Below are 14,584 nucleotides of genomic sequence, written 5' to 3'. Positions count from 1 at the left end.
GGTTGTTAAAAGCAAAGCCCGCACAGAGGGATCTGGGAGGATGGGGTGGAGCACTGGAGGACCATCAGAATACTCAGAGCCCCTGGGAGTCATCTGCAATGGGTGGGGCCTGGGAGCAGACAAGGGGCTCCCACACTGGTGGCTGGGATGGCCTGTCAGAGTGGAGAGATTGGGCACAGCTTTTGAGATCACCACAGGCACCCTTTCAATATCAAGCTTTCAGTGGAACTAATAGATTTTCAGGGCAGAGTCCAAGGCGTTCTTTTCCAGAATTATAATTCCCCCTCCCACTCTGCTCTGTCCCCTTCCTCTTATCACCTGTTTTCTTCATTCTTCTGAATGCCCATATCACATACTGTCTGTGCCACTCTTGGAGCTGCTCAGGTTGCCTGGCATCCTTATGGGGGAGCTCATAGCAGTGGTTCAGTCACAGGCTTTGGAGATGGACTTGGGCTTGGACTTGGGCTTGGACTTGGACTTGATACTCGGCTTAGCCACTTACGTACTGTGTGACCTAGAGCAAGTCACTTAACTTCTCTGAGCTTTACTTTCCTCTGTAAACTCTCGTAACAGCAGTACCTACTTCAGGTGTACTGTGAGGTGTAACGTGCGAAGCACATATAGCTGGTGTGGTCCCCACTTGCTAAACGCCAGCTACCGTTTTGAAATGATAGTCGTTATTCTTGTGTGCAGATATGTGTTCCACAGTACACTGCAGTCTCCTTGAGGGCAGGCGCCAGCTACGGTCCCCTATGTACCTAAGTAGGTGATCATACATGCGTGGGATTTAAACACAGAAAATTATGGGCAGGGGGAGAATACAAGGCTTCGGGCCCCACAGTCAGTTTCATAACAAAGCCCAGGATTTCCATGTTCCTCACGTGAGACCTACTTCTCCGAATTCAGGGCCCGGCATCTGCCAAGAAAAGTGCCCCCTGGCACCATGCTGCCTTTTTAGTACCCCAGCACCAGGGACGTGAGGAGGGAGGGCTGCCAGCCCTCGGGTAGGGAATACAAGGCTGTGAGCCAAGAGGCCACGTTAGAGGCTGATGTCCCCCGACCCCCTGCCCGCCCCAGGCAGGGAGGGAGGCCTCCAGCGTCGCGCTCTCCCCAGGACATTGGTGGGCCCAGAGCAGAGAGGGAGCAGGCCTGGCGTTTCCAGCACTGGCTGCCCTCCCCCAGCTTCTCTGAGTCGGGCGCTGCCTTCCCGGCCTCAGTCCTCCGCCGGCCACTGTTTCCACCGCGGAGGAGGTGGGGCCAAGCGCTGGGGCCACCGCTCTGCGGTGGGAACAAGGCTTCGCTTCATCCGCGGCCCCTGCCCGGGGAGGGGGAGGGGGAGGAGGAGGGCAGCGGGCGTGCGTCCTGCTGAAAATAAACCCAGCCGGACCTGGAGAACCGGGTGATGGGGCGGGGGCGCTGTGTGAGGAGTTCAGGGTGGGCAGGGATGGGGGTGTTGGTGGCAGCAGGTTCGTCTTGGAGGAGATTCCAGTCATTCTGGGTGAGTGTCACAGAGCCGGGGAAAACTAGGGCTGTGAACACGGAAAGGCAGGCACATGAGATACGGCCGCCTGTCGTGTGACACGCACGCTCAGTGGGAGGAGGACTGCAGCGCTCGCTCGCTCTCACACTCACATCGTCTCACACACACACTCTCACATATTCTCTCACACACACTCACACTCTGCCTCACACACCCACACTCCCTCACACGCACTCACACGTATGCACTCTCACGTACTCACACATACTCCCTCACACACCCATACAATCTCACACACTCGCACACTTTCATACACTCTCATACACACACTCTCATACACACATACAGTCACACACTCCCTCACACACCCACACACTCTCATACACACACTCACACATATCATACACACATACACTCACACACACTCTCCCTCTTTCACACTTTCTCTCACACTCATACACACTCACACACACACACTCTCACACCGTCTCTCTCTCTCTCACACACTCATCAATGTTCAAGATAGAGGGTGACAGGTGGCCACTAATATGCTCCTCTACCTTTCATGTTCTCAGAAAACCAAGTAACCCATAGTCTCTTTCTATGTCCACAGAGGCTGGTCTAACCCAGATAACCTCATTCTGTACCTTGTGCCGGAATGATGTTAGAACTTACCCGCTCAAGGCCTTCTAGGAACAGCGGAAAGTTAAAACTGTGGGGAAGACAGTGGGAAGTCGATGGGCCAAAACTTTTGCAGTTTCATGGACAATTTAAAATATCTGAAGAAAATTAGAGGGCTCTCTCTTTAGAGAAATGTGCTTAAAGCCTACAGATGCAATACCCCATATACAATTTCAGGGAGTCATGGGCCCTGCTCCCCAAGACCCATCTATCAGCCCTGGGTTAAGACACCCCATTCTGAAGGATTCAGTCCCAAGGAATGGAGCTGCCTAAAACCAAACACAAACAATGCCAGCACCACCTCCTACCACACCCAGAGACCTGAGCTAGATGATGTCATCCTGAGACTCAGAGAATGACAGGTGACAATGTCAAACCAGTGACACATCCCAAAGAGAAACCATGCCTCATGAAACACTTGCTTCCACGGCATCTAGGAGCTTTCTCAGAACCACCCATTTGGTTGCAGACCTTCCAGCGTTCAGGGAACCACATTCCTGGGCCAGTGGGAGAGCAGGCTTAGAGTGGCTGATGAAACGTTCTTGGCGGACAGTCCCCAGCCATAGCAAATAGGGAGCTAACCTACTGTGGTGAGTTTCCTGCCCTGTGGAGGAGGCAGCAGCAGAGCAATTCTACACGGATTGCCCTGCTTGGGAACCTGGGGACCGAGTCTGGAATGTACTGTGATGCAAAGTACACACCCAATGTGCAGCAGGTGGTGTGGGGTCTCTGAAGGTGAACTTGAGTGCCAGGGCATGGTATCGGGGGGCAGCCATCCGCTTCACCTTACTTGGGACGTGCACCTATGCATTGAGCTAACATTTATTGAGCGCCATGGTATACTGGACATAGAGAAGCAGATGCAATGACACAGCCCCAATCTTCAAAGTACTCACCGTCTACTGGGAAAGAGAAATCTACACTGAACATTACAGGAAGGTACCATGTGATAGATGCAAGCCCAAGGCTCTCTGGAGCTGAAATCCTACTGCTAGAAATCATCTGTGGTGAAGAAAAACCTTGTGAAGCTGGTGCCAGTGTGTCCCAGAGTTGAGCTCTCAAACTTTGCTGTGCATCTGAATCACCTGGGAAACTGAAAACCAGGCCACACCCAGGCCATGTAAATCAGAGTTTCTGGGGAAGGTCTCCGCCCTTAGCACTTTTTAAAGCTCCCACTGTCATTCCAGCATACCAGGATGGAGAGCTATGGGCCAGAGCTTCACGGCCCCTCTTATGTGGTCTTGCACCAGAGAATCCCCCTTGTTGGAAACTTCATGGTTGATGAGTTAGGACCTTAGGGGACAGCCACGGTGGGAGATGGACAAGTGAGTAAGATGACACACAAAAAAGCTTTCAAATGTTGTTTTATGTTCGTGTAACTCAGGAACCTGCCCACTACTAGCCTTTTCAGTGTCCTCAGGCCTTGAACCCAGAGAGATTATGGTTTCCCTAACTTACATCTAAGGCGCAGAACTAATTCTTCTGTGATTGAATGGCAGTGAGAACATCTCTTTCCTTCAGGGAAACCCTCTCTCAAGTCCCACTGAAAGGGTATGACCTGGCCCCGTGGCCCCAGCAAGGCAATCATCATAGTTTATAGAACATTTTCCAACATTCCAGGAAATATGTGGGAAGTGGACTTTTGTTGGTATTGGGGCATGGAGGTCATGATTCAAAATATCATGGAATTAGTAGGAAAAGGGTAAATAGTCCAATAGAAATAATCCCAGGGAAAATGACACACAGCTGCCTATCAGGATACTGTACACATGGCGAGTGAGGATAGAATTCTAGGTCACACACCCAAACCACACTTCTCTCTCTCTCTCTCTCTCTCTCTCTCTCACACACACACACAGATTTTAGCAGCAGGCATTATCACCCAGGATGAAGACAAGAATAAATTCCTTTAATTTTCAAATGCTCAGAAATGCAGATCAGCCCTGGTTTTGGATTGGTTGGCTGTGAGACATCCTTGAGACACTGACCAAGGAGAAGCCACAATGGCAGGTAGTTCTGGGAGCCAGTCTTGGACTGGAGAGGTCTCAGTTGGTAGAAATTTGGGCGTCAACAGCATAAAGAGGGAATTTCAGTCCCTGGGCACTGATGAGATGACCCAGGGAGGGCATAGGTAGAGGCGGACAGAGGCTGAGACAAAACCCTCCATTTGTCCCAACATATGAAGTTGGATGGAACAGGCTAAGCAGATGGAGGCAGGGAGAGAGGAAGGAAGGAAACCAGCAGATAGGTTGACCCGGAAGCCAAGCTAGGGTCCAGGAGGAGGGAATGGTCAGATCAAAAAAGATTAGGACAGGGCTTCCCTGGTGGCGCAGTGGTTGAGAGTCCGCCTGCCGATGCAGGGGACATGGGTTTGTGCCCCGGTCTGGGAAGATCCCACATGCCACGGAGCGGCTGGGCCCGTGAGCCATGGCCACTGAGCCTGCACGTCCGGAGCCTGTGCTCCGCAACGGGAGAGGCCACAACAGTGAGAGGCCCGCGTACCACAAAAAAAAAAAAAGAAAAGATTAGGGCAAAAACACAACCATTGCACTTGGGCAGTCATTGGGGACCCCGAGACGGGTCATTTCAGTGGTGCCATGAAGGCAGAGGCTTCGGCAGTGGGCAGAGTATTCTAGAAATTTGGGTACGATGGGAAACAGGGAGGTGGGGCTGTAGCCAGGGGATATGAGAGGATGGGAATTTTTCATGTGTATTTTCTTTGTGAATGGGAATGATTCAGGAGAGAGAGAGGTATCAAAGCAGCAGAAAAAGAAGGACTTCACTCCTTGCGGAGTGAAGACCTTGGGAAGATGAGGGGAATCATCCCGTAGGAGGGAGAAGCTGACATTTGGTAAGATGAGGGATATCTAACTGTTCACGTGCAAAGGAAGGAAGTTAACGTTTATTCAACTTTGCTGTGAGGGAAAATATTTCTTGATTCTTTTCCCCCCAGGTGGTGTGTGTATATGAGGTGAACCTGGGAGAAATCTCCTCTAACAGCAAGTGGAATGTAAGGTAAGTGATTCAAACTCTCCTGCCCTGAGCTAATCAGAATTTCAAAAGGCATATTTGGATGTCCTGTATTATATCAGAATGGTACGGGTGAAGCATGAGCTGTTCATCACTATCTGGGTTGAACTTATTAAACTATAGAACTCTGAGCTCTCTTTAATCCATAAGATGAAAACAAATATTTCCAGACAGCAGCAAGAGTACAAAGGAGCATTCCATCAATGTGACCTCAAAATCATAGAGTTTTAGAAAAAGTATAGCAAGTGTCATAGTCCAACAGTCAGGAAAGCCAAAGCAACACCCAGATACTGTTTTTGTCTAACTTTATGAGAGAATGTTCTACGCTTTACCCCACTCACTGACAGAAGAATAGCCGATAACCCTTGACAATTATTTATGAAAATGTGTTAAAGTGTTCCTGGGACATAGCACACGAGATATGTCCTGAGGTATGGTATATCTCTGGAAATGGACTGTTGGTGATGAAATCAGTCTTCCAGAGAAAAAGTTGTTTCTTTATGTTTCTTCTCAAAAATGGAGGAAGAGATATCCAGGGAGACAGAAAAATACGCAGAGAAATACATTATTTGTGTCAATTCTTGAGTGCCCATAGTGAAGCAGGTGCAAATAGGCACTGCACAAACGAAAGAAGGGAGAGGTTTGCCTGGGTCTGAGGAAAATAGGGACAGTGCTTGAGATCTTGCTTCATCCGGTAATCTCCCTTCAGAACCCACCCTGCAGCTTCTCTTTCCTTCACGTGGATTTCCTTCAGCATTTAGGCATTTGATCCTTGTCATGATTTCACAGCCTGTCTTTCCAGAGACATTTCCTGTTCTTTGAACACTGGCTACCACTTGTTGTCCCTCCTCCTCAACAGAGGGTTCTCACTCTTAAATTTGCCTCCGCAGCAATCACCACTTTTTTTTTTTTTTTTTTTTTTTCTGGTACGCGGGCCTCTCACTGCTGTGGCCTCTCCCGCTGTGGAGCACAGGCTCCGGACGCACAGGCTCAGAGGCCATGGTTCACGGGCCCAGCTGCTCCGCGGCATGTGGGATCTTCCCGGACCAGGGCACGAACCCGCGTCCCCTGCATCGGCAGGCGGACTCTCAACCACTGCGCCACCAGGGAAGCCCGATCGCCACTTTTTGAACGCATTAATTAACACTAGTTGAATTGAACCAAAAAACATGTCTGCTCTAGGCTAGGTAATGCTGCCTGAGGGTGGAACCACAAACTCTGCTTGCTTTTTCTTTACCCTGTAGTCTCTGTGTCCTCCTAAATTTGAATTAGACTGAGGGCTCAGAGAGAGCAGAGGGGTTCACTCTACTCAGGACTTACCGTGGCACCTGGGTGTTCACACACCACCCAAGTTTTCAACAAAGTTTCCAAGGCCTTGTGAAGGGTGCGAATGAGTGGAGAAGTCTGGGAGGGGCCTCTCAGCTGAAAGCCAGAAGGAATTGAAAGTTTGCCAGCAGGCCCTAGAGGGTGTCTCAGTGGGCAACAACTTTATAGAGAAGAGTGGTGAGTAGGGACGTGGCCAAAAGAGGCGTGAGGAGAAGACGCCTTCCGCACATTATAAAGCTAACGTGGCTTGGTGGTTCAGTCAGCATTTCTCCCCAGTTGGTATTGAGATCTCTTCCAGCCTGGCTTCCACTTACCCTCCAACTCTGGGTCTTGTGGGACCCTGGCTCTAAGAGGGTTCCTCCCTCCTACTCTCCCAGTGACCTCCTCAACCATAACCACGAGAGCAGAGGAAATCAGTCACCTTAGGAGCAACTGATATCTTGAGGGTACATGGTGACCACAAAAACAAAGAGCTGTGTTTGTGGTTTGGAATGTCATTCCAATTGCGAGGATGCGTGTAATCCCGAGTATGCAGAAGCTTGCTTGCGGTTCAATGGGGACAGATTACAAACTCCGTCATGTGTTTCTAGGAAACACTGATACCCTTTTCTTTGGGGATGATTATTATTAGACCAAGATGCCAACCATGCTGACGGCCTCAGACCTGTCCCCCATTGGCTTGGCTCTGGGGTATCCAGTAGCACTGACACTAGATGCTGTGCCAGCCTGGAAGAGAGGCCTGGATGCCTGTGGGCTCCGGTGGCACCTGAAAAGATGCTGGCTCCATGTTGCCAGTGTCAACCACATACACAAAATGTGACACATGTGACTCTGCTCAGCACTCGTCACCAGCTAGATCGTCTCATCCAGAAGGAGCTGGGTGGGTCCCAGTCTAACTCATAAAACCTATTCGAGTACTAATTTTAAAGAAGCCGCAATTGCCAGTAAATGACTAAAAGTTATTGCCTCTTTGTACGTGAGGAGGAGAGTGTGGAACAAGGGTGGGAGAAAGGCTTCTCAATGTTTACCTTTTTACTTCTTTTTGAATTTTGAACCATGTGAGCATATTATATGTTTTAAGGCAAAAGAATAAGAAAAACCTCATTATCTCAGAAAGTTTCTTCTAGCGAAGAACCTCCAAATGGTGTTTCTTAAAGTTGTTTGGTGTACAGAAGTACTAGTCCTATGTTCTGTATCAAGGATGTGCTATGTGCCCTTGAACTCAAGGTGACTCCTCCCCAAAGGTCAGAGACTCCCACACATCAAGCAGTGAGGGTGGGATAATGTCTCCCCAGTTCCCAATAATCTCGTGGCCTATAGAAAGGTGTGAAACGGGACGAGATGACTTCCTGAATCCCCAATCCTAAAGGGCATCCCCAGAGAGCCCAAGGGTTTTTTGTAGACCCAGGTTTGACACAGACACACCCTGTTTCCAAATGGAGACCAGCGGATGTGGCTTATTTACCACCCAAGCCATGGGGGCCGTGTTGGAGTCCAAAGCAGAAGGAAAGCTCTGTGCCCCCATATGTTCTTGTTAATTATTACTTTTTTCCAGAACATTAAAGTAGTTGAAAAAGTATTGAAAGATTGGAAAGTAGGTACATTAAAACTCACATTATTTTAAGTTTGAATATTTGATTTATACCCCAACAGAATTTATTCTGATTTTAGTTCTGCTTAATTAATTTAAAATTATTTAAGATTGTCACTTAGTCAAGAGAAACTGTCAAACATGACAATTCTCTCAATTAAAAATGAGAGAAGCAGAGAAGTAGATGTGGAAAATATGACTGATGAGTTTGCTTCCACTAAAGCCAGGGACTTACATTTTTCCTTTTGCCTCAGGCTCCAATATATTACGGCCCCGTAATAGTCTTTGTTCATCTTGGATTTTTTTGCATTAATTTTTATTTTTTAAAAATATGGCATTAGGGCTTCCCTGGTGGCGCCGTGGTTGAGAGTCCGCCTGCCGATGCAGGGGACGCGGGTTCGTGCCCCGGTCTGGGAGGATCCCACATGCCGCGGAGCGGCTGGGCCCGTGAGCCATGGCCGCTGAGCCTGCGTGTCCAGAGCCTGTGCTCCGCAATGGGAGAGGCCACGGCAGTGAGAGGCCCACGTACAGCAAAAAAAAAAAAAATATGTGGCATTAAAATATTATTTTTCTTGATGACTGAGTTTTTTGGTGTCCCCTTAAATTTTGCACTGGAGGTGAGAGCTTCACCCTAGTCCTGACCCAGTTAACCACAGTGGCCCAAAGACGGCCCTATGGATTGCTTCCTAGATCGATGTTGTCAGACTTGTATCTTCATTCAAATCCTACACAACCATCAACCGTCCTCAGTGCCCATGACTGAGGAGCCACTTGCCCTCAGAGAACTTGTCTCTGCATCACATCCTCATGATTTAAAGCGCTAAGCCCTGGAACCATCTTCAGTTATTCTTATTTTTCACGTGTAAAGCTATTCAGAGGCTTGCCTGCAGTTGTCCTTCAGCCTTTGGCTATATGGAATATACAAATGTAATTCCCTTAATCTCTTGCAAGGCCTTTAATCATTTATGCACACTTAGCCTGATCTGGTGTGCCAATGGAACCGCATCCTGACGAGGTAGATTACAGGAATAAAGAATGACACCAACAATGCAAGAACAACTGACGCCCACCTCCTTCTGAGCCCCAAGCCCCTAACACCATCCGCATTCCTCCTCCTGATGCTGCCTTGGGAGAAGGGGCATTACAGTGACTCCTTTTCATTTTCCCAGCTGACACCTACCCCCCGACCCCCGCCAGCCAGATGTTTTACAGCTGGAAAAGAGGGTGGGCAGTAAGTTTCCTTTGTAAAGAGCTGTGGTATGAATATATTTTCCACATGCTGAATCATGAGGCTATCGGTGCCCTTGACCCCAGCTCCAGCTCTTTGGCTGACTTAGCGGGTGGGGTGGAGAAGTGACTTTGATCTAGTAATTTAAGTTACTCTTGCCTCGGTTTTCCTGTAAGGAGAACACTTACTCCCTTCTGCAGGCAGGGGACGGACTCATTTACCTCTCACAGTCTCTTCCAACCACAGGATTCTATCGGGCTATTTTTAGAATCGTCTGGACAGAGCTGCAGTGTGACATGAGGCTTCTAGGGTGTGCAGAGTCAAATGAAAATGTTTACGGGTGTTTGGGGGCACCAAACCGTCTCTGACTGTCTTTCTGTTGTCATTCAAGTTTACTAGGGTTATTTCTCTGAGCATTTCTTTCTGCTAAATGTCTCTGTTTATTTTCCTCAGTCTGTTCATTTCTTTAGCCTTTCTCTCATGTTTTCCATCTTGACTAGGTTCCACTTACATAAAGGCAGGGAAGCCTCATTCCTGCTGGTACCCACCACCATGACCCACATCGAATCAGGCAGAGCTGGTTGGTTCTCAGCCTGCTCTTTGCTACCTAGATGGGCCATTGGGCAGATGACCTAACCAGTCTTTGGGCTCCAAATTCCTCTTTTATAAAATGGGATGACAGTATGTCACTCATGGAATATTGCACGGATTACGGCAGATCAAGTACAGAACACAGTGTTCAGCATCAAGTGAAGAGTAAAAAATATTAGCTGCTTAGTGAATCAGTGAGCCTTTGCATGATAAAAAAAATAGCTGCACAAGAAATACGTGTGTCCCTGATGCATAAGTTCAAATAATACGGAAGTATACAGAGTCAAAAATGAGAGTCCTTTCATTTATTGCTCCTCCTCACTTCCCTCCCTTCCTCAGCATTAATAATAATTCTTTCTTTGTCTCTCTTCTTTTGAGAGGAAGGAGTTAATTATCTGATATGTAAATATAGTCTTACTGTAAAGATCCAAATGTTCAGAAGCAAACCACCTCCCAAAATCTGAAGAAGTTCCCCTTCATCATCTCTTTCACTCTTACCTCTGCCTCTGGAGGTAAGCACTCTTGACAGAGATTATCCCCATCTCTAGTCTGTTAATTTACATGTATAAAATATAGATACTATATATATGCATACACATATATACACATACACACTTATACACCTTGCTAAAAATACGTCTTTTAAAAAATATTTTACCAGGGATGGTAGGCCACTTCCAATTCCATCTTAGAAAAGTGAAAACGTGCCGGTCACCCAAGAAAGCCCTGGATTAATGTCCCTGGTACTTTCCTGCAAGGGGGTGAGGGTGATTTTTGCAAAGTACCAAGGAACCAGGAACACAGCTGTAAAGAAATCAAAACCTCTGAATACAAGCTTGGCTTTGCCCTTTGAGGTGGACCACTGCGAATGTCAGAGAGGGGGTATTTGGGACATTAGGGATAGGAGACCTTGCTTCTCCTCCGGATCAAAGGTTTCCTGAGCAGAAAGATGAAGCATGCCACCAAGTCCAGGAAAACATATTTTTCTCAGGGGAATGGTGAGTAAGATTTTATCTATAATCCATAAAAGAGAATGGGATGAATAAGTATACTAAAGATTTTTTATCAGCCAGTAGACCAGTGGTTCTCAACCCATGTACTGTGATGTCCATTCACAGGTTTGCTACCAAATTTTTATTCATATGTACAATTTATTTTTGCTAAAACACAGGATGCATATTACTACAGTGCTATTTGGCAGATAAAACACTTTGTCAAGGAAATTATCTAATGTCACGTCAAGTGGAGTACAATTCATTGCAAGTAAGAGGTACAAGGCATGATATAATAACAACCTAGAACCAAATGAAATTTGTGGATTTACTAAAACATGGGAGAACAACACAGGCTAGAACAACATAGTGGTTAAATGTTCAGACTCTGGAGCCAGCTCCATGGGTTCAAATCCTGCCTCTTCCAGTTATGGGATCATGGGTGAATTTTCCTATGTGTAAAGTAGGGGTAATACTACCCAAACCATAGATTGTTAGGAAGATCGTAGTATTTCTAACATGCTCAGAACTTTCCTGGCACATAAATATTAGCATTATCTACTAGATTATACTACCCGTTATTCACTATTCACTTAATAAATGCCTGGTATCTATTATGTGTCAGGCATTATGCTAAGCTCTGAGGATAAGTGGTAAGAAAAAAAGAAACCACTTGCCCTCATGGACTGGGAGAGAAAACATTAATTAATTATTACACAAACAATATAAAATTGCAACTGTGATAAGTGGTGGTACTTGGAGCCATGAGAGCTGGTAATGACCAACTGGGGGCAGGCCTTCTTGAGGAAGTGACGTTTACATGCTATTTGATGCACTCACCAGGTAAATTTTCACTAAGTAAAGATGGAAGGTCAAAGACCAACTATATATTTCGTATTATAAATCACAGTGTCACAGGCAGGTAGAGGTTAGGGTCAGAGACATCCTTGAAAGGACTGTAGATTCTGGGGGAAAAGGTGACAGATGGCCTGGATAAAGATTGTGGTGGAAACAAAATAAATGGGGCACACCACTTCCCTTCTTAGAAGAACCTCTGAAAGGAGACCTATGTACCCCACTGCCTCTATGGGCCACATCCATAGAAATGCAACTAAGTCCAGGGTAAACCCATCAGCAATATCTTCTCAGCACTCATGGATTCTGAGCAGGCATCAGAAGAAATGCAAAAGAGAAGCATGTGTTCTTTGGGTAATGTCTGTTTTCTCTCTTGGAGCTCCTGTTTTCGCCAGCAGCAGGCATGCTCTTTACAGTACTGTAGGCAGCAGGTGTGAGGGTACAGGCAGGGCCATGCTGCACAGTCATGAGCGGCTGGGAGTTAAAAGCCTCTAAAATCAAGACTAGAGCCTGTACTCACATCTGATTCATTCAGTGTGCTTCTAGCTCCAGCTTAGCCTACACAGAGCCGGGTGTGGCAGCCAGGAGAGAGCTTTTAGGTTGGAGATAAACAGGGCTAGAATAAATAAGGAAATTTTTTTAACATGTTTATTGGAGTATAATTGCTTTACAATCGTGTGTTAGTTCCTGCTTTACAACAAAATGAATCAGTTATATATATACATATGTTCCCATATCTCTTCCCTCTTGCGTCTCCCTCCCTCCCACCCTCCCTATCCCACCCCTCCAGGCAGTCACAAAGCACCGAGGTGATCTCCCTGTGCTATGCGGCTGCTTCCCACTAGCTATCTACCTTACGTTTGGTAGTGTATATATGTCCATGCCTCGATGTTGGGGGAGGAGGGCTGTGAATAGCAATTCCACCCCATCCTGTCACCAGATGAAGACCTGCTCTGAGAGAAGAAGGTGTGTAGGGGTTTGTTATGTAACTGTATGTAAACCAGTGAGCACAGTGTCTGGCGTTTAATCTATTTAACTTGATAGGTTCACTTATTATCTTCTATGCATAGAACTGAATCATTTCACTTCATTTAAGATCTTGGGCTTCGCTGTACGCCTGAAACTATCACACCATTGTTAATCAACTATACTCCAATATAAAATAAAAAGTTAAAAAAAAAAAGATCTTGGGTAAATGCTTGTGGTGTCAACTTTTGGAGGGGGAGACTTCCTACCTAGTGTCTGATTCTTTCCTGGCTCCTGAGGCCCACATCAGTGCTAGGGTCTCCTTGCCTTAGAGAAAAGTCAGACAGGGGCCCCCAAACACCATCATTCTCTCCCACATGGTCTGGCCTGTACCTCGGAGTAATCATTTCGTCTCTCTCTCCTCTCACCAGGGTGCTCAGGGCAAGAGAACTGGGAGAACTCATCAGACTATAAACAGCCAGCCAAAGGGGGCATTGCTCGCCTCTGAGGTGAGTACTATTATTACCCCCATGTCACTAATGAAGAAACTGAGGCTTAAAGAGGTTAAGTACCTGGTAAGTGAATAGAGTAGGAATCTGACATAAGCTGTCAGACTCCAGGGCTCATGTTGTCAACACTATTTATCCAGCTTTTCCAGGAAACCACCAAGGCTAGCTGTCCCCAGCTCTCCTTTTCCTGTTCCTAAGCAGCTGAGTGCATCTTAGTAGCTGGGGACTGCAGGGTATTAAACAGGAGATCGCACACATCTCATCGACAAGTGTGCCTGGACACACACAAGCTCTCCCCACCCCGGTTCTCAGCACCAGGGATGCATTCTGGGTAACAGATCCCATCCTTCACCCATCTGCTTTGACTGAACTTGTGGCTGTTGGTGAGAGGTGGGTAAAAGAAGTATCCACTTACCCATTCATCCAACAATAGTGATAGAACACCTACCCTGTGCCAAGCTCAGTGCAAGAGGCTATGTGCCAGAGGAGATAAAGGCAGGAACAAAACCCCTCTCTTCTAGGAGCTGACAGCCCGGTCAGGGGCGAGAGACAAGCAAATTTCATGGAAATTCTCATGGGGGTCACACCGGGTTGGGTAGGGACAGGACGGAGCAGGGTGGTTCAGGAAGGCTTCCTGAGGGCCTGAGCTGAATGCTGAGAGGAAAGTGAGTACGTGAAGGACATTCCAAGTAGAGGGATCATTGTGGTGAAATAAACAAGAAGAAATGGGAAGCTATGGAAAAGAAAAGAAAAGCAACAAGGCATGGCTAAACCAGTGGTTCTCAACTGAGGTGATTTTGTCCCCCAGGGGACACTTAGAAACATCTGGAAACTTTTTTCTTTCTTCTTTTTTTTTTTTTTTGCTTATCACTCTGTGTGTGTGTGTGTGTGCACGCCTGCTACTGGTATCTAGTGGGCAGAGGCCAGGGATGCTGCTCAATATCTTACAATGTGCAGGACAGCCCTCTACAACAAAGAAGGATATCTGGCCCAAGATGTCAATAGTGCTGAGGTTGAGAAATCCTGGACGAGATCAACAAACATAAAAACAAACTATAGCACTTTGATCATTAAAAACGTCATAGGGAATTCCCTGGGGGTCCAGTGGTTAGGGCTCTGTACTCTCACTGCCTAGGGCCCAGGATCGATCCCTAGTTGGGGAACTAAGATCCCACAAGCCACGCAGAGTGGCCCAAAGAAAGAAAAAAGGAAATCTGTAAAACAAAACAAAAAACCTTCAAGGCACATGAATAGGCAGACCAATGAATATATATATTTTATGAAGACTATAAATACATTTAGTATATGATAAATGTGGCATTCCAAATCCAGTGA

General features: G+C 46.9%; 1 long non-coding RNA gene across 1 annotated transcript in view; it reads left to right on the top strand.

Annotated features, from left to right (window-relative positions):
• LOC113633571 (uncharacterized) overlaps positions 1-14,584 on the top strand; it is a 119,515-nt gene that overhangs the window by 23,191 nt on the left and 81,740 nt on the right. The window contains exons 3-4 of the long non-coding RNA XR_003438251.1: positions 5,115-5,176; positions 13,172-13,249. This is a non-coding gene — a long non-coding RNA (uncharacterized LOC113633571). The remainder of the gene's footprint in view (positions 1-5,114; positions 5,177-13,171; positions 13,250-14,584) is intronic.

This window comes from Aethalodelphis obliquidens, unplaced genomic scaffold (assembly GCF_003676395.1).
Source record: "Aethalodelphis obliquidens isolate GAN/ISIS:26980383/991018 unplaced genomic scaffold, ASM367639v1 scaffold40, whole genome shotgun sequence".
Lineage (NCBI taxonomy): Eukaryota > Metazoa > Chordata > Mammalia > Artiodactyla > Delphinidae > Aethalodelphis > Aethalodelphis obliquidens.
The sequence above is the reverse complement of the archived record's forward strand: the minus strand, read 5'-3'. Positions and strand labels throughout refer to the sequence as shown.